Source organism: Macaca thibetana, chromosome 5 (genome assembly GCF_024542745.1).
Source record: "Macaca thibetana thibetana isolate TM-01 chromosome 5, ASM2454274v1, whole genome shotgun sequence".
In the NCBI taxonomy this organism is placed as follows: Eukaryota; Metazoa; Chordata; class Mammalia; order Primates; family Cercopithecidae; genus Macaca; species Macaca thibetana.
In genome coordinates, this window is record NC_065582.1 from 175444575 (window position 1) to 175465600 (window position 21026).

At 42.5% G+C, this 21026-nt stretch overlaps 1 protein-coding gene and 1 long non-coding RNA gene across 4 annotated transcripts in view; one reads left to right on the top strand and one right to left on the bottom strand.

Moving 5' to 3' along the window:
- Positions 1-21026, bottom strand: part of LOC126955538 (uncharacterized) — a 656849-nt gene that overhangs the window by 62876 nt on the left and 572947 nt on the right. The window lies entirely within an intron of this gene.
- HS3ST1 (heparan sulfate-glucosamine 3-sulfotransferase 1) overlaps positions 1-21026 on the top strand; it is a 36673-nt gene that overhangs the window by 2523 nt on the left and 13124 nt on the right. Inside the window, exon 2 of one of the 3 annotated variants that reach the window (XR_007725952.1) lies at positions 7758-16124. The exons of the other annotated variants lie outside the window; for them this stretch is intronic. The gene's annotated coding sequence lies outside the window, so the exon portion shown is untranslated. Of the gene's footprint in view, positions 1-7757; positions 16125-21026 lie in introns of those variants that run through there. 3 annotated transcript variants of the gene reach the window in all.

The following is a 21026-nucleotide window of genomic DNA, read 5'->3' on the forward strand; positions in this document are numbered from 1 at the left end:
CTGCCGCCCTGCATTTCTAAAGCAAAGCGCATCCTTTGGCGTTCGGATTTTTTTCTTGCTTTCTGCATTCCTGGTAATTTTGGGTAACACTGGGTGCAATTAGAATAAGACTTACCTACTAAAATTCCAAGAAACGCGCGCTTGGCTGCAAATCCCTGCCTTACCCTTCCCTTTGTATATCCGGCGCTTAGATTTTCCCCCACAGGATTGCAGAAATAACATATTGAAATGGACCATTGTGTTACATAAGGTTTTCTCCAGCGTTAAGCGGAGAAAGAACAGCTTCTAAAAGAGTCTCTCCAGGTTTTTGGTTAGCCCATCTAACTCTTTCAGCTGAGTTTGACAAGGATGGACAACTTCATGACTAAGCACTCTTAAGTGAAAGTGGTTAATTACAACAGCAGCATAGATGAAGATTCCTTAGTGAGGCTTATTAAGCTGTGCTTCTAGACTGTGGATCCTCTGTGAAGCCACAGGGTATACAATGCTCTGCAGTTTTAAGATGGGAGATTTTTGTTCTGAGAAGCTGGTGAGAAAGTGGCACCTTGAGATGGCATCGGAAAAAGCAAAGGATTCTTTACTTTCCTGTCATTATGTCTAGGATGCAGCCTCAAGTCCTCCCAGAGTTCCCCCAAAAGTTGGAGCATGTACTTTTCTTATTAAAATAAGAAATTATTTTGCTGGAAAAATCCGGGGGGCGGTGTCTCTGAAGGGAAAAGTCACATGGAAGCTTTTCTTGCCTTGAATTGAAACTTGATGTTGACTAGGAAGGGGCTAGAAAGATGGCCTGGGTGGTGTAAATGGTTTCATCCGTGCACAGTGCCTTTCGAGACCACGGCATCTACCCATGATGGCATATCCCCACTGTGGTTGCTAAATCGTGTCTGTCTATGGGGGCTAAGGTTTGGAGGAAGGCACAGTAAGATGTATTGGGTGTCCTGATGAAATTGAGCCTGTCCCCTGGGTCAGTGCTCAGGCACCAGGTTTCGGGGCCTGCATCTAAGCCTGGGACCCTGTGTTAGAGACAGTTGTTGTAGGAGGAGTGGTAACATTTTAGCAGCTTCCAGGGAAATGCAGTAACTTTCCAGCTAGTGTTGGAAAAAATCAGGGCTAGTCCTCATTTTTTCCCTCAACCTGGCTACTTGACCTCGTGCTTTCAATTGAGGCTGCTCTTTTCTTACGGCAGAAGGCAAGAGAGTGCTAGCTGGATTTAAAGTTAACTTCTTAGCCCATGACCTTGGGCAACAATTTCTCCCTCCCTGAGCCTAAGTTTCTTCCTCTGCAAAATAGTGATGAAAAGATTATTATAAGAAAGTGAGAAAATGTATACGAAGTGCATCTTGCTGATTATAGGACACTTGTGCAATTGTAAAGGGTAAAAAATACAAAAAAAAAAAAGTTTTATCGTAGATCTATTTTAATGTTCATTTTAATTGTAGTTTGCATATGTCTGAGTAAATTACATATGCTAAACATTAAGTGGGAGAGATTTCATATAATTGGCCAGTGTCTTCTTGTGATCACCCCACCTGAATGCTACAAGCAGCGGGCCTCACTGCTTCTCAGAATGATTCCTTTCTTGTTTTCAGGATCACAGTCAATTTTTCGAGTTTTTTTCCTTTTAACATAATACATGTGACGTGTCTTAAGAAAATCTATTTGAAGAGAAGGCCCTGATGTTAATTAATCAAAAAAAGGAGAAAAGTCATAAATGGGCAGTGACTCCACTGGGGAAAAGTAAAACACGACCAGTGTCACGAGATGACCCGGGCCCCCCTGGTCTAAATCTTTCATCAGTATAATGCACTGACTCCCCATTGCATTTTAGGTGTTGTTCCAAACTGTCTCCAGAACCTAACTCAGTGCCTGCCTGGCACTTAGACATTCAATAAGTATGTTTGGAATAAATTGAATGAATGATTGGACTGAATCTTCACAGCAACCCTGGAGAGCAGATGGCGTCATTTCTATTTTAAGGATTTGGAATCTGCCGATCGGAAAACTTAATTAATTTTCTAAAGGTACAAAGGATTCCAGACTAGAATTCAGGCCTGTCTGTTCTTATTCCACTCTGCAGTCGTGCCTGTAGTGCCCTCTCTCTTCAGACTCACTTAAAATCCTTCTAAGCAGTGGGAACCAAACGTCCTATTGAGGAAACACAAGCTTCCCTTCGTAGAAGGGTTTTTTTTATGGGAGATGGGCCTCTTTCTCCTTGTCCATATCTCCCAGCCCTGAACTAGGGCTTAGTTGAATGATCCCACCTGGGGCCTGGAATCTTGAAAGACTAGCTAAAGGACACAGGGACACTGGAGTGTTTGTTTACCACCTTGGGTCATGGATCAAGTGGCATTGGCAGCGGTAGGCATGTCCCAAGCTGTGGTCCCAGAGATGCCTTTTCTGCAACACCATCTTGACGTGCCCCTGGTGCCCAGGTTCCTTTCATTCCTTGTCATTTTCCAGTCCTGGCTTTTCAGCTTCTCGGCAATTCCTAGAGGCAACCCACAGTCTTCAAGTGAATTCCCTTTCTCCCTGACTTAGCCAGAATTGCAACCTGCTGATGTACAGCTTCTCCCCATTCATCTTCAGGCCTGTCTCCAGCATGAAGCATCCTTACCTTCCTTTACCCTTGGGGAATGAAGTCTATAGCTTTTTCAGATCGTTAGAATAATATCTACTGGGCCGTAGTTTGTCAATAGTTATGTGCTACTACAAGAGGTCTAGAAAAATGAATACATTATTCTTCCAAGCGATAGCCTGAACATAACAGAAATAGATCCCTGTGGGCATCTTTCTTTTTCTCTAATACATGCTTTTTGGTAGTTTTCCAGCAGGGGTCGCAAACTCTAATGCCTTCAGCCAGGCAAGTAACAGCTTGAGTGGAACAGGACTTGGGCCCTGTGCCTGAGTAAGTGGGGGTTGTAGTCCAGATCCAGCACAGGGGTTGCAGGCGGGACTTCAGGTCTGCTCTTGCCAGATCTGGTTATGTTTTTTTTTTTTTTTTTCCAAGATAGACTGTCAATTCACAGTTTTATGTGAAATCTACTCACTTTCAAGTGCCAGCAGCTAATTCAATATTCCTCAATAACACCATGTGGGCCAAACCAAACATTTCTGTGTGTAAGCCTTATATCTGTCACACAGGCCTCCAATGTATGGCCTCCCAGTTTCCAGGGACATAAGGGAAATTTGGAATATGAAATTCAGGAGAGTATGTTATTCAGAATATCGAGGCAAGAGTGTAGGGGCATGGAGTGCAGACGGTGCTCTGGTTAGTTACTGTTTACATTTACAGAGTGAACCTCTGTTCGGGATGTTCCTTCTTCCTATCTCTGTGACCGGTTACAGCAATCGCATTTACTCCTTTAACACATGTTTATTGAGTTCCAGCCATGTACTGCGTATTGTTCTGCTCACTGGTGACACAGTAAGGAACAAAACAGATGGAAGTCCTAGCCCTTGTGCTTATCTTCCAGCGGAGGAGACAGACAAAAAGCAAGACAGATAAGCAGAATCTCTCCTAGTTAGATAGTGATGTGCTAAGGATTAAAAAATAAATAAAAACTCGGGGAAAGTGATAGGAAATATCAGGATACTGGGGAGGAAACTTAGGCTGTTAGCCAGGGAGCTTGCAGTTCAGGCTCTGGCTCAACATAACCCAAAGTTAAGTTTCATTATCCAACATAAATATTTTCTATGTGGGAGTTTGATTGTCTCCTGGGACTATCATCTGGTGCGTAGTTTTGGATATTAGGCTATACTCTCAATTTTAATAAAATTGACTATTGAGCACGTTTATTGTCTGCATTGTACCCGGCATTGCATTACGTATTAGAGTACATTGATGAACAAAACCAATCAAGGAGTACTCTGCAAGGAAATTACAGAACAGCATGAAATACATTAAACATGATCTCAAATGATTAGGCAACTAAAGTGATTGAGGACTGTGGTAAGGATGCCTTAACTGTTGAGTTTTCATACTCAGAACTCTGACGTTCAGCAACCTTTTTTGACGGCATCTCACTCTTGTCGCCTAGGCTAGAGTGCAGTGGCGTGATCCCAGCTCACTGCAACCTCTGCCTCCTGGGTTCAAGGGATTCTCCTCCCTCAGCCTCCCAAGCACCTTTTTAATTGATCTTTTATTTTGTTCCAGGAACAGTTTACTTCTGTGCTTATTAACTTACTTTAGGCCTGCTCCCATCGTCCATGGAAATTTTTTTGAGGCTTCCATTTCTTTATCTGGCAATGATATTTTTATTATAAAATTTCATTTTGCATTATGAAAAGTAGTTTTTAAAATGTGTTCCAAGTGTAAAGTGTGTTTGTGCCCTTTGAGACTCTGGTACACCTTCTTCCAAATCTGTCCCCACCTTTGCTATTGATTGCTGTTCACAAGGCAGTTGTGCAGGAGATTAAAAAAAAGTTCTTGTCATTGATGAATCTGCCGTTGAGTATGGGAGTCGGGTAAATAACCGAGTCTCTGCCTGTCTCACGAGATGGACCATCTCAAGAATATTTCCCTTTCATCACCCTATTTCTTTCTTTCATAGTAACAATTTCTTCAGTAATGTAATTGGTAGCAAGTATGTTTATCTGGAGTCACCTTGTTACTTGATTAGCTTATTTGCTTACTTTCTCACACTCTCCCATCAGAACATGTGCTCCAGGACAGCAGGGGCCTGGAAGTATATGTTTGCTCCAGTTCCTAGAACAGTATATTGCTCAGAAAAGAAGAAACAGGCAGCATTTCTGTCTGGGGGAGTCAGGAAACGCTTCATGGTGGAAGAAATATTTAAGAAACGAGAGAGACATGGTGAGAACAGCCAAAGAAGAATGATAAAACACAGTCAAAATTGCATAGCCCTCAAGCCTTTGTTGAAAACTCATTTGTCTATTTTAGGGATTCCCAATACGGTCAGTCCAGCTGAATAACTGGCGTATTAATACAAGCCCTTTGCTGAATAGATCCTGGTCTGCTTGTGCAAAAGCACTCTGGCATGAAAAGAATGTGGTAGATAATTCCTTACTTTCACATAATGTGACAATACCCACCGCCTATTTTATCTCTCGTACCCAGTCCTGCGAGGGCCACAGGGGAGCCCTTACCATCTTCATTTGGTATTGAGGGAAACTGAGGTACAGGACTGAAGAAACTTTTCTTAGAGATGCCCAGAGTAAAGGGGGCAGACTTGATCCAGGGACAAGATTCTCTACCTGCTGCGAGCAGTTGGCTCAAGGTGGAGATTTGTTAAATCCCTGGAGAACTGAGTAGCCTACATTTTCTATAAGCAAAGAAATACATTTAGATGTGAAATATTCACATCTCCTTTCATCCCTCAAGAACTTCTATTTCAGCATTTTAGGTCTTGTCGAATTTCCCCTAGAATTCCTGCAGATGAAGTACTTGTACACCCTGCAGTAGGTTGTTTTATGTAAATGTCTTCGTTCTTTAGTTTAGGAGGGTAAATCAAAGTTCTGTATCAGCAGTTAAAATACAGGGAGAGAAAGGTGATTTCAGATGCAGCTGAAATGAAAAGACACGCTTGCCTAGCTGTGCTCCGGAAAACACATACTTGTGTGGCAGGGAATGAGAGTGGGCTGGGAGCCTCCTCTGGAAAACTGGCTTGCACTTTACTTGAATTACTTCTAAAACCAGATCTTTCCCAGTGTCCTGGGTAGGAAGGAGGGGGAGGGTGTTGGTTACAGATTTCCGAGATTAGATTTTGCAGCTATTTTTGTGGTTGAAAGAGCATGACTTTGGAAGTCATTTATATTTGAATTTCTGGCCTTGTTCTTACTGGTTGTGTCACTCTGAGTAATAGACGATTTTTCTGGGCCTCAGTTTTTTTCCATACTCCCATGAGGATTGAGGGAGATGGCCAATATGTAGTGCCTAGCACAATGCTCAATGTGTTTTGTCTTGTGTAGATTTGCCAGATTTAGCAAATACAAATACGGAACACCTAATTCAATTTGAATTTAAGACAGACAACAAATAATGTTTTAGTATGGTATGTCTCAGATACTAAAAAGTAAGAAATGTGTCATGTTTATCTAAAAGTTCAATTTAACTGGACATCCTGTATTTTATTAGCATCCCTATTCTCCTAGTAGAAGTTCTGAAAGATTCTTTTCTGAAAGTTCTTGTGCCATAGGAAGATAAAGAAAGCAGTGTCGTCTTCAAGATGAAATGACTTGTCCAGGGAGTACGGTCCAAGGCGAAAGAGAAGGGCTGTTTTCCTTGGTGAGCTAAGCAGCAGAACAATCAAACCAAAGCAAGCTTATTTCTTTGCTTAAAAGGACCAAAAGAAGTGTAGACCAAAACAGAACTCTGGGCATTGAAGAAGTGAGCCCGATTCTTGCCTATGTCACCAAAGCACAAGCCAGATTATTCTCAACACCCTTCAAGAAGAAGGTATTTCAACCCTGTGAGGCCACCAGGGTAGTGTTCATTCCGCTAAGATAGAACCTGATTAAATACTAACATTGCTCCAAGCTCGTTACTGTAGGGCTGGAATCAGGAAGACTAGCCTCACACAGGGTTCCACTGAGTACACTGAAGGGATCCTTTGTGCTTTGAAAACTCACACCTGAAATTGCTCCTGCAATAAAAGCTAATAAAACTGTTAGAGAGCTTTTCAGACTCGCTCCCCACAAACAGATGAACACAGATTATAAATTGAGTCTGAGATCTCTCCTGACTCCATGCTGTTCTGAGGAGGGCTGTGAAAATGTTGCATTTCCGTTTCAGGCGATAGTCTAATGCGGAACTAAATTAACAAGAGTTTTGTTGCATGTGGACTTTCCAAAGCAGAGTTTCATGCTTTCTTCAATAGTGAGGTATTGCTTTATGCCAAAATAACGGGTTCCTCTTGCATGTAATATCAGTGACTCCTCGTTTAACCTGAACTTCTTACTAGCAGGGTGTTTACGTGAAATACGGGCCAGAAAGAAGGTAGAACAGCATTGTGATTAGTGTGAAGGCTTTACCAGCCAGAGAGATCTGGTTAGAATCTGCTATGCTCCTTTGCAGCCATGCCGTAAGAGGCGAGCTACTTTACAGCTCAACATCTCAGTCTCCCCCTCTGCAAAATAGGCTTAATTAAAATTATAGCACAGATTTTATTTCATGTGCATTAAATTAATAAGTTATGTCATGCACTTATACAATGTCTGGTTCACTGTCAGAATTTGTTTTTTTAAAGATGCCATTAATGATGAGGGAAAGCAAGGAAGGCCTCTGGATTGCAAACTCAATGTTCTATCACAAAGACCACAGACTAATTTGTTTTATAAATTATATTTTTAATGGGTTAAACGTGCCCCTACCATATATGTTTTCTTACTAGAAGGCCCCTACTTTTTCTTTTTTAAAAATTTTATTGTATTTTATTTTATTTTAAGTTCCAGGATACAAGTGCAGAACATGTAGGTTTGTTACACAGGTAAATGTGTGCCATGGTGTTTTGCTTCACCCATCAACCCGTCATCTAGGTTTCAAGCCCTGCATGCATTAGCTATTTGTCCTAATGCTCTTCCCCGCTCTCCCGCACCCCCAACTGGCCCCGGTGTGTGTTGTTCCCCTCCCTATGTCCATGTGTTCTCATTGTTCAACTCCCACTTACGAGTGAGAACATGCGGCGTCACAAACTAAATTTTATGCGTCATATTCATGGGAGAGCGTCTCAGTCTTTTGCCCTTTGTTTCTTTAGTCTTAATTTATATCATGCAAGTAAGCACTGTTATTCATTTTCTAGGCCAACAACTGAGATGCAGCAATGTAGCAAAATATGGAAGGAACAGTGAGAGGAAGATGCAGAAAAAGTACAGGGAGAGGAAGAGAAGTGGGGAGATAAGATGAGATGGACGGAGGGTGAGAGAAAGGAAGAGATATAAGACAAGAGAACAGAAAAATCATGAAAAGCAGAAAGAAGGATTTGAAGAGCATAGAAGTCCAGTGACGTTTTGTGACAGGGTGGGCTTCAGCAGCCCCTGAGTAAACCCCAGTGCAGCCAGGCCACTCCCTCTCCCTGCCTCAGCAGAGCTTCTCAGAACCCCAACACAATGCCTCATGACCTTGAGGGAAAGACATAGAAACTGTCGGGTTCCAACTAGAAAGCATATGGAGCATGATAGGAAAGGGAGCCATGTACCTTCTCCCCAGTCTGTTTCTGTGACAGCCGAACATCACAGAGGAAAACTGAAGACAAGGAACCTGAGTGCCATCTTGTGGAGGGACAAGCCATGGTGCCCCTGTGGGTCCTCTCACTGTGTGTGGGTTTGGTTTGGTTTTAATGGTTTGCATGGTGTATCCTGGCCTTCCTCCTGTCCCTAAGCCCCACCTCCTGCTCCGTGGGAACTGAGTCTTTCTGGGGTGATGAGTACATTGATGCCAGTCATTCTGTGATGCAGGATCATTCTTGGGGTCAGAGCTCCATTCGCAGTTTGAAATTCATGGTGGCTCTGGGCACAAGAGACTTTTCCCTGATCCAAAAGGGAGTGTAGTATTTGGAGCATTTGACGATGGGGAAATGACTTGGCATCATTGAACTTTGGTCGCCTTATCTGTCAAATGGAATTATATTTCCTTATGGACTTTTGTTGTGGGAACCACATTTTATGATGTATGCAAAGCACCCGTGAGAGAGCTTGATATGTAGTTAAGTGTCTATAATGTGGCACTTAATAGTAATGATTATTTTTCTTGCTGGTAAGCCTGATTTTGATTGAAAAGCAGATTACAAATGTCATCATAGATCTAGCTGCTTATTGCCTTCCAGTCCACCACTGCCTTCTGGCCGATCCTCCCCTCCAGGTGGCTAAAGTGCCACAGTGTCCCAAAGCAGCCGATCTCATCACTCTGCTCTAAAGTAGGAGGAGAGCAAGGTGCAGGGGGGCTGCGCGGAGGGGGGCTCTCTTTTAATCGCAGAGGAAAATCTTTCTCAAATGACAGAATATTTTCCCCTTGTGTCCCCTTGGCCAAAAGCTAGGTCACAGGCTCATAGATAAAATAATTACAGCATAGGAAACTGAGGCAGGAAGACATTTGAAGCAATGAAAAAGGAAAATGAATCGACTATGGTAACTCTGAATTGATCCTTCTTGCCTTCGGGCAACAATTACACTTCTGTTCGTATATTAAAATTGGAGATTGATCCTGCTTAGCTTCATCACTTCTCTTTTACTGTGGTCTTCAGCTAAAACACAAATCTTATATCTTTCTGGCTTCTGTTTTGTTTTTCCTTCCCAGCTCTGTCATTTTTACAGCCATTTGCAATCTGCAATATTTCTCTCTGTTAATCTCTCTTGCTAACCGGAGAAATCTTTGTAAAACACAAATATAATCAGGTTATTGCCCAGTCCTGTAATTCAGAAAGTTCCATGGATTTCCATTATTCATAATATTAACGTTTAACTGCAGGACTTTTAGATGCAGGAAGAGGTCAAGTCCCAGGCACATCGCTTCATCACAATATCACCTTGGGCGGGTGAATAATCTCTCTAAACTTCAGGTATTCTTCCATGATTTTTAATTATGAATTTTCATACACTCACTTATTAACATTTAATTTGTTCTAATAGATAAAATTGTGGGAGGATGGGGACTTTGTCTAGAGCTCCCCACTCCAAAAATCTGTCTCTAATCTGGACCAGTGCCTGGTAGACAGTGGTCACCCAGGAAATAATTGTGGAGTGAAAAACCGTGCAACCTAATGCCCTCCATTTCGTAGAATAGCCAGGATTAAATACGATAATGCATTTACTTATTATTTTAATTAGAATGCATTTTATGAACTTAGAATGTTTAATACACATAGTGGGTGCTTGAAAGCTAGCTCTCCTTTTAGGTTTTTTTTTTTTTTCAGTAATAAAAGTATTGCTGAAATTCAAGTTCTGCAGGATGGCTCTCACATTCTAATTTATTAAGCCTCATCATTAGCCACTCTCTGTTCTGTACACATACCTCATCATCTGACCTCAGGACCACCCTTTGTTCCCAGATAAATCAGGAATGTGAGCATTCACACCCCTGCACATGCTGTTTCCTATGCCTGGAACTTCTGTACGTTCTCCCTTTTCTTATCAGGTTCAGACTGTATCATTCTTTACGGGCTGTCTAGCTCTGTCCCAATACACTGCTCCCTCTCCATGGTAAATCACTGCCTGTGTGCCTTTTGCCTTGGATCTCTCTCTTCCAGGTACTTGATGGAACGTGCTTTCCTTCCTATTTGGAGTTCAACAGGGCCATGCAAAAGCGAGGGGAACTGATATGTGGTCACCTGGCCTGAAGCTTTTAAGAGCCAGCCCATGCTTTGTGCCTGATCTCCTCCCCACCAGCCTGGTGACTGGCACTATGCCAGAGAGTACCTGCTCTGTCTTTCTGCCTCTCTGAGAGACAGAGCGGTGTCCTGCCACCAACCCTCATGAGACAAACAGCAAAGGGGGGAGGGACAGAGATGTAGGTGCTGATCTCAGGCTAACCTGACATACCCTGAAGGAGGCACCACCTCTCCAGTCCTGGAGCTCTCCGACTTGCGCAGGTGGCATTGTTGTCATTGCTCATTGACTTGGCTGCATCCCTCAGGAGACAGCTCCCAGACAGCAGGACAGAACCCCGGTCATGCCCCTTCATGCCCCTTCACACCTCTTGTCCAGAGTATAAGTCCTCGATCCCTGAGTGAAATATGGATTTATGTATGGATTTATGTGGTGAGAGGGGATGAAAGGAGGGGTCTTTGGTCATGGTTGTTAGGAAGTGAAAGTACCATTATGATAAACAGAATTATCAGTCTTTGAGGGGAGGCGGATCTTTTCTCTCAGATTGCCTGAGTTCAGATTGGCAGCTGTCTTTTGTCATCTCATGAAGGGTTTAAAGTGACCTGAAAAAATGTCACCTGGGTAAGGTCAATGCTACCTGCACTCTGCCCTTCCCTGGACTCTCTCATAGGAGTTCGTATGTGCATCAGCCCTTCCCCAACCAGGAAAGCACCTGTTCTAGGAACGTTTTACACTTTCAGTCGTACTGGAGCAGCCTGCTCCTGCTGGCTTCTCACCCCCAGACAAGTCTCCTTAGCTGCACATATTTCCGCAGAAACACTCTCTCTGCAGTGTCATCGGGTCATTTGGTGACACAGACCACCAGGCCCTATTCATTTAGCCAAACCCATGTGTTTGGTTTAAGATTGTCATCACCTGCTACTTTTTCTTACTTTAATTCTTAAGGTTCTCTGCTAAAGGCAGCACAAAGGCTAATTACCTTATAATAGTTGTCCTTTAGAAACACTAGATTAAGAGCCACTTTATGCTTTTTATTCTGCTTTTCCTTTGTCATCTGTCTCTGCATAGCTATCAATAGAGCAGCATTTTTGTGCTTTCACTGGAGAATGTTTCTTTCTTACTCATCAATTTTCAGAATGTTGTTTCTTTCTTTACTTATGACAATTATTTAAGCAGACAAAAATAGCTGTCGTTAAACTTAAATTATTACTGATATTTTTCTTTCACTTTTCTCTTCAAGTTAGTATCATTGAGCTATTATTGATTGAGTGAATACTATTGAGCAATTATTTACTGTGAGTCTATCACATGTCAGGTGGGCTAAAATGTTTTTTCTATAATATTTTACTTAATTCCACCTAAGAAAACAGGCAAGACAGGGAAACTAGGCCCAGAGTGAAAAATAGCTTCTTCAAGGGCATGTAACTAACCCAGAATGTAAACCCAAGATAATTTAAACATGATTGCTTTGATCTTTCTGCCCCATCCATTTATTTCTCTATTTCCCTATTTACATACTTTAGCATGGACATTAGTTCAAAGCGTTGAACTTTGTTTTTGTCCTCACCAGACCCCTGAGCTTTCCTCAGGTGCCTTCTCCATGAAGCATATTCCAAATTTCCTTGTCCCAACCTCCTTAACGTTGATGAAATAGTGTCTGTTCCACAGTTTCCTTCATCTCCTTGGAATGGTAGTGTTTGCTTACATATCCATCTTTCCCCCTTACACAGTGGGTTCCCTGGGATGGGACCTAATTTTCTTCCTGTATTTCTGGGCTTGGTTACCTATGACCCAAGCAAGTAACATCTAACCCTCGGGAGTGTCTGAATTTGCTGATCTTACATTGTGGGAGTGAAGAAAGGGGATAATAATTGTAGAAAGAAATCCTGGATCCTAACTTTGTGACTCACAGTATTAAAATTCTCTCTCTCTATGAATCTAAGCATTGGAAGAAAAACTGTGAAAAACCAATCCAGAAATTTCAACACAATTTCCAAGGCTTTATTTAACATGAACTACTGTTCTTTGGCCAAGCCTACTCATCTTCCTTGGCATGTTGGACACTAATCAATCTGTTGGTTTAGATTTGATATCAATCTGCAATACAAAGCCAGGCCTGAGTGTTCACACTAGCTAGTGGGGGAAGTAAATATGGTTGTTAAAGCATAAAAGCAATGGGACTGATTTGACCAAGGCAGCCACAATCAGTTTTATTCTTTAGACGCCTCTGAAAACTCATCTTTATGGTAGCATGCTATGGGCTGGAACATTTCAGGACCTCTAGGCATTGCTTCCTTCATTAATGTACTGATGACCTTGAGAAGGTTGTGAGAAGCAGGAAGTCTTGAAAACTTAGTTCATCACTGGAACAATCACACACACGTGTATATGTGTACACACACATACACACACACAGAGACACAGCAATTATATGCCACAGGCCCCTCCTGAAAGGAGATGGAACCAGGACTTGATGAATGAACCTTGCTGAGGTCCCGTCAAATGTAATGAACATGATAGAATAAAGATCTACATAGCCAAGGCTCTCTTGCCTGCAGTTATACTGCTCTGCAAGTGCCTGACTGCAGAAGCTAAGCATGGTCAGGCCTGGTTAGTACTTGGGGTGGGAGACTGCTCAGGAAGATCCATTGTTTTATGCTTTAAAAAAAAAGAAAGGAAAGAAGCCTATCTCATGCAGCCTCCTGCTTGTCCTTCATTTCTCCTCCCAATATCTTTGCTTTTCCTTCTTTCTCATTAAGAGTTAGAGGAAGAAGTGCAGTTATTAACAGATGATAACTCATGTTCACATGGTTTTTGTTTTTATTTTGAAACACAAAGCAATCTATTTCTAATTGTAGCTCTGCTATCATTCTTCTTACCTCATAACACATGAATAAGACCAAAATGGTTTTCATGCAGATCTCTCAGTCCATTGTCTATGAGTCTCTGTGTTCTTCCCACAAGCATCCTGTCCTTAGCCCTCTCACAGCCCTAACCCTAATGTGATCATGGCTGTTTGTGTTTTGTTTTGTACCTTCTCTCTCTATTGTTCCCTCTCCACACCCTATACCCTGCATGGTCCCAAGCTGTTTGAGGGAAGAGATGGGGTGGGTGTCAACCGTGTCTCTAATTTCTTAGTGCCTGATGCACCGTACACTTATTTAGGCCTTGACTCTGAATTGTGGATACTCTCACACCCTGACACTTTACAAAGTTTGCTTCTCCATTTGCTAAGGAAGAGGCTGAGTGTCATATGTGGCACAAACCAGGAAACTAGACCCCCGTGGCAGCTCTCAGTCCTCGGCTCTTGTCCTAAGCAATTCTACTCACTCCCAATCGTCCATACCTCATTTAAGCCAGCAGAAGCCTTAGAGCCAACTGCCTTCCTCCAGCCTAAAAGGTGATTAAGTTGCATGTTTGGTGTGGGGATAAGGGAAATCTTGTCCCACCACATGCCCCAGGTTGAAAGGATTCTCTTCTAATGGTTATTGTCACTGATAAACTTTTTATAGAATACTTATCTTAGTTAATTAGGGCTACTATGACCAAGCACCATAGGCTGGATGGCTTATGAACAACAGAAACAGACTTCTCACAGTACTGCAGGCTGGAAGTCTGAGGCCAGGATGCCAGCATGCTTGGGTTCTGGTGAGAGCCCTCTTCTGGGTTGCAGCCCCTGCTGAATTCTCCTTGTATCCCCACATGGCAGAAAGAAAATGAGCCAGATTTCTGGCCTCTTATAAGGGCACTAATCCTATTCAGGAAGTCTTCACCCTCATGACCTAATTACCTCCCAAGGGCCTCACCTCCAATACCATCATGATGGGGATTTGATTTTAACATATTAATTTTTAAGGACACAGACATTCAGTCCATAGGAGTACAATGCTTTCTTATTTGCCTTGTTTCATTCTAGTAATGGTTAAGCATTCTTCATAGATTATTTCTCAGTCTAACTGATCCACCTCTCAATCAGGTCCTAGGTTCAATGAATATTCATTGAATGAGTGCTAAGTATGATCTGAGTAGAATCAGAGCAGCAAGTGCAGGTCGAGAGGACCTACCCAAGGAAACAGCCTCTTTTCCACTAAAGGCTGTATTCTTCCCCCTCCCCATCAAAAAGAACTCAGCAGCTTAGAAGTTTGATATATGGTGCTACCTTTAACCTATAAAATGTTAGACTGATGCCCACACTGGTGACAAAACTCTGTGGTTAGCTTTTAACAACAATCACTGTGGCTAGGAATTTTGGATTCCGTAGCTCTTGGAAAATCCTCTTGAAATTTTGGATTCCAAGAGAGCTAAGCTCTCTTGGGGTGATCAGCCCATATGTTTCTCAGTCCTCTAAAGCATTCATGTTTTAGATTGATCTTATATGATCTTAGAATTTATGACCCAATCATTTTACTCTGTAAATAAGTCTTAGAGTATCCCTGTGTCTTGCTCACCGTCACATGGAAGTCAAGACAGAACCAGGGACTAGACCCCAGCTCCTATTTCCCAGTTCAGCACCCTATTTACCCTGGTGCTTTGGCCCTTTCAAGCAAAGAAGACTTCATGGATATGCATATTATGTGTCTGAATTATTGATGACCTGAATTGAAGCTTTATCAGTTATTGGGATATGGAAGTCTGACAGTGACAAAAACTGAAATTTGGTGGGAGTTTTCTACGCCAGCCCTGCTCTTTAACAGTTTACACAGTCACATCTCCTTTGATCCCCATGACAATCCCACGAGGTTGGTGCTGTTACTATCCCCACATTTCAGATGGGAAGATGCACATAGAGGTCGCATGGCTTGCTCTTGGTCATATGGAGTCAGTATGGGTGCAGCCAGGACTCAAACCCAGGCCCTTAATCACCAGCCTCCCCACTCTGAACTCTTGTGATTCGTCTTGATGATTCCTGAACTTCTCCTTCTGGCATTACTTTATTTAAGTAATCATAAATAACATTTTAAAAGTATAAAATGTAAATCATTTTGCATCCACATGCAGAAAGAACGAATGACCAGGCCACTGATGGTTTAACTTGACATACACCATTGCATTTAAATCTGAAGATAGTGTAATTATAGTAAGAGATAACAAGAAATTACAGAGAGGGCTGTGTGGAGTGCACGATCTAGGTGTTGTTTCTCTGGATAGATTACGTGGCATTTAAATATTTCAAGATTAGCAAGATGAAAAAAACAAGCATCTCCTGTTTAAAGTAAAGCTTGAGTCAGAAGCAAATGAGATACTAATTTATTTGTAGAACCTGAGCATCAGTATAATGAAATATTCAACTTGAATGACACTTTAAAAAAATTTCAAGCAAGGGACAAATGGAAATCACAGTGGTGTGTATAGGTAGGTGGGCCAGAGGAAATAACCATGTACTATTGCTTTATTCAGTGCTATCATATGAACTGCAACAGTGTTTTCAGAAAAGGAAAAATGTGGTCAATATAAAATCAAAACCCACTAGGGAATACTACTTGTATTATTTCTATGCCAGTTTTCCCTTTGAGCTCTTTCAGGCATAGATGCCGCTTTGTCATTGCTCTACCCCTGGTGTTTTTCATGGTGCCTGACAATACGAAGCACTCTCTTAAATGTTTGTTTTTAAATGATCATGATAAACCAAGACCACACGTATCTAAAAAGAAAGATAATAAAAAGCTCCTGGGCCAAAACTGAACAAAAGTTTCCAAGTTACGCCATTAACTTTTCTCAAGTCAGAGCCTGTACATAGTGAAGTGACATTGCTGAGATTTAAGTTCAGGACTGTATGCTTCATCCTAATGCCAGGGCTATTTTTCCTCTCCTTTTTTTTTATTTTTCATTTTTTATTGTTTTTTTTTTTTTTTCTGGAGATGGAGTCTCACTCTGTCGCCCAGGCTGGAGTGCAATGACGTGATCTTGGCTCACTGCAAACTTTGCCTCCCTGGTTCAAGCAATTCTCCTGCCTCAGCCTCTGGAGTAGCTGGGATTACAGGTGTGCACCACCACGCCTGGCTAATTTTTGTATTTTTAGTAGAGACGGGGTTTCACCATGTTGGTCAGGCTGACCTTGAACTCCTGACCTCATGATCCACCCGCCTCAGCCTCCCAAAAGTGCTGGGATTACAAGCATGAGACACCACTCTCGGCCTCCTCTACCCTCTTTCTAAATTTCTAGGCAGAGGACTGAAGCTTCTCAAGCTGTGGGTCCTGTAGCCTCATCCACACCAGCACCTGCCATGGCAAATCTTAGCATAGGCTGAGGTTTTCCTTGTACCCCATTTAGCTTTGTCTCCTACTGCCCTGAATGAATGCTCCCATGGGACTTTCTTCTGAGCACGGCCAAGTCTTCTCCGAGATTGTGTTCAAACATGGCCTTTGCTGTGAGGTCCTTCCAGGCCCTCCCTGACCCTCTGCCAGCTCCCATCTCTCTCCTCTGGGCTCTTGAGTTTCCACGGATGGATCTATGTCTACTCTGAAGTCTAGTCATTCATTCCTTCCACGTGCATCTTCCACATTATAAGGTGCTCCTTGAAGACAGGGACGGGATTATTTCGGTGTCCCCAGGAACTCAGTACAATTTTAGAAACATCGTAGATGCCTTGTAAGAGTTTGAGTGATCACCTACGGGCAATGCATAGACCTTAGGCATTGCTCTCTGCAGACTTGCCATTCAGTCTTTTTTATTTTTATTTTTTTCCTTTTCTTCACTTTACTTGGCAAGTTATATCCATTTATGAGATTCCTAAAAATCAGCACTTTTCACATAAGTATCCATAGTTGAGTTTTGAAAAATGTGAAGATCAGACCACTCTGGTCCCTGGTCTCTGACAAAATCTGCCAGAGTTGGCAGCACCTGCTTCTTTAGCCAAACCACACACACAGCTGCTTGCCACCATCTCCCACCAGCCAGCTGGCTTCATACATAGATGTCACCTGCCTAAACCTGGAAGCATTTGAGTGCCGCCCCGGAAAGACACACAATGGAGGAAGTCCCAGCCAAACTGTTTTGCTTTCCTATTTATTCTGAGGACCACGTACTAGTCAGCTAGGGCTGCTATCATCAAATGTCATGCAATGGATGGTTTAAACAATAGACATTTTTTTCCCACAGCTTTGGAAGCTGGAAGCTCAAGATCAAGGTGTCAGCGGAAGTGGTTCCTCATGAAACCCCGTTCCTGGCTTGCAGAGGGCCACATTTTGGCTATGCCTTCACATGGTGGAGAGAATGAGAGAGAGAGAGAGACAGAGTGAGCTCTGTTTTATCTTCCTCTTCTTATCAGGACACCAATCTTGTCAGGATCGAACCCTGCCCTTACAACCTTATCTAAACCTAATCATCTAAACCCCCCACCTCCAAATACCATCACACTGAGGGTTAGGGTCTCAACCTATGAATTTGGGAAGGGAAAAAACATTCAGTCCATAACAACCTGGCTCAAGGAATGAGACAAATCATCTCTCCCTATTTGCCCATTTCAGGGGAAACAATTTACTTCGGTTTGTATAAATTTATTTTCAGCTGTGAATTATTCCAATCTTCATTGCCCCCCCAAAAAAGGACAGATTTTGGAGGGCACATAACCTCCATGTGTATGGAGGTTAGTAAGATGCAAATTGGGAGACCCATGTTTCTGAGTCAGTTCAGTCCCTGCAGGCCTGACCTTGGGGTTCTTGTTCTCTGCTTACCTCCGTTTCTCTATCTGCAAAATGATGAGACAGAACAAGATGATGGCACGTGGCTGTTTTGCCTCTGATGCTTTGTGTGTCTTTCCTGATCATTTCTGGGTTAACACAAAAGATTTGTGGGTACTCACCATCTGCAGTGTGATCGATGACCATCCACCCCATCCAGGGGAGCTTCTTTAGCTAAGATGGCACCTCTCAGAGGCTCAGTCACCCCTGGAGCAGGGGCTGAAGCCATGCACCCCAGAGTGGGCCCAAGGCAGCCCAGCTCCTGTCTCCTGTCTGTTATGGGGTCCCTCTTCCACTCAGTTGCACTGAGTAATAGGAGAAGCCCTGTCTGTCCGCCCTCCTGTCACAGAGCTCTGCTGCGCAGTGCCTGAGCCAGTGTGTTTCTGCTTCTAATGAAGGATTTATTTAGGTCACTGCTGCCTTCAGCGCACAGCAATGCAGATTAAACATGTTGAGAAGTAACTCCTCCTCTTCCTTCACTGGGGGCCTGCCTTACCACTGCACACACCTGGCTGCTCATCATTCATTCAGGAGCCCTTTCTGAAGGACCCACGGCCACTGCGTGCCCTTCCACAGAGAACTGAATTATTTCTATGTGTCACTGTCCTTTCTTCTTTGAGCCTCTGTCTGGTTGAGTCACTGCAGTACTTTGCATCATGAACAAATGTGTTTGACTAATTATCATCCCAGGATCCCATTTATAACACCCAGGATTTTTCTTTTTAAGGGACAAAAATAACTACCATGATTTGAGAGCTTACCACAGGCCAGACAGTATGGCAATACCCTAAGCATGCCACATGTACTATTTTATTTAATCCTCACAGTAAATATGTAGGGCCAGTGCATTCAATCTCAAACTCCAAGTTTCAGGGCTGTCTTGCAGATTTTAAGTTACAGAGCTAAGATTTGAGACTGGGTTTTTGGCTGTAAATCCTGTTAATTCCCAGAGTCTTCCCTCCATCTCCTGCCTCCCAAAATACAAACTCGGCAGCCAAAATCATCCCTGTCTATTTTGTCTACCACAATTGTTTTCAATCCTAGAATTAAAAATATACTACCCCAACAACAGTAGGAAACAAACAAATAAAAATCAAAAGACCTTGCCCATCTCTCCCCCGGGCCAAGAGTATCAGAATCTGAATTGGCACCCATATTCTAAGCTCACAGGGCTCTAGCCATTCCAAAGACTATCGAGGGTTAGATTAGCTCCTCTGGAAATTTATGAGGAATACAGAATCCCAGGCCTCTGCTCAGGCCTCTTGCATTAGAATCTGCATTTGTAACTGGCTTTCTAAGTGACATGCGTACATATGCATGTTTGGAAAGCACTTTGCCTGATGGTTGTAACTTGCAGCCACAAGTCTCCCCCAGGAGGAAATCTTTAGTTACCTCTCATGTGAACTTTTTATCCAAATCCTTGGGCCCTAATCCTTCACCTGATCTGGGGAATAATGTTGTGTGCGTTGACTTGTTGCATTTATCATTCTCATTTTATCAAGGAGCACTTAGAGGTTCACAAATAACACTGAGATGGGAATCCTTCTCCCAGTGAGCACACCGTGCTACCTTCCTTGGCTTGCCAAGGCATCTCCTTCCTTCGATTTCAGAGAATTCAATTTATTATCCAGTTAAACTTTTGTAAATATGGCACCTCTCAGACATGCAGAGAATTCAAGGAAGCATAGAAGTCTAGAGGAGGAGATATTCGAATAGTCCTCCTCTTTTTCAAGGAAACAATGGGGCCAATTACTCTAACTTATCCCCCACTGCATAGTAAATTGGTCCAAGAAAGCTTATTAACATTATGTGGCCTGACTTATGATCCTTTCTACCCTAAACTCTTTTCACCCCATCCCACCTCACAGCAATTACCATAAGGAAATCCAAACAAAAGTGAATGTCAACATTCGTTGAAGATTGACATGTATAAGCAATTTCAAGAAAATAAATATTTATGTAGGTCTTGAAATATCACTGTCCTCTCATAGACTGACAGGCACAAACTGAATCTATTTCCAATTTCACTGTTTCCAAAATGACCTGCCAAGGATGAAAATCTGACACCACTGCGAGGTGCTCTTCAGTAGCTGTGCAAAGATGAAAGTGAAGACATTTTTCGTTCTTAACAATGAAAAAATAATCTTATACTGTTGATTGTCCAGAAGTTTGGTAGACTAAAAAAAATGACAGTTCTGTTGTTCAACCTGTCTTTCTCATGTTTCAGTGTGTTCCAGAAAATTAAATCACTCAACACCATGGGATTCTTGGAAAGAAGCAGTTCTTGCATAACAGTATAATAAATCTCACACTTCTTCTATCTCATTGTGGTTTTAAGTAAGCTCTCCCTCGCCTGGAATGCAATCCCCACTGCCCAAGGGAAAGCATCACCATTCAAAGGGGACAAAGGCACACCATGGACTTTGAGGATGGCCAGTGGAATATTTTAGTTTGATATTACCAGGTTCTGTGACCTTGAGGAGGTCATTTAACCTTAACAGCATGTTTGCATTTCTGTCATGGCAGATATGAATATGAAAGGCAGGCCATTAACATTTGTTGAATGACTGTGTGCCAGACACTGTGCCATGTATTTGGCATGGGTCATCGTATTTAATTATGATGACACCCCTATCAAGAAGATTTAAGCTCATACTTGCAGAGGGGAACATGGAGCCCCAGAGAGGTTAGACATTGACTGAGGTCAGTTAGCAATAAGAATTCTAGCCTGGATCTACCTGATTGCAAAAATCTTCTTTGTTCATCTACTACTCTCCACCACATTTTTATTGCTTAAAAATATAAAATAAAATGAGAACAATCACCTCTTGTATTGTTGCAAGTATTAGAAGAAATAATTTATACTCAAGTGCTTGCCACCTGGCACCCAGTGAGTGCTCAGCAGGTAATCTCTTCCCTTCTAACCCTTTTGTTAAATCCTATAAGTGACTTATGGTTGTATGTTTTGATCATCCCTGCTACCCTACAGGAGATTCCTACCTGTGACAGTGTGTCATCATCTCTTGTTGAGGGGCTGTGAAGGTGTCCTACAGACCGACAGATGGCAG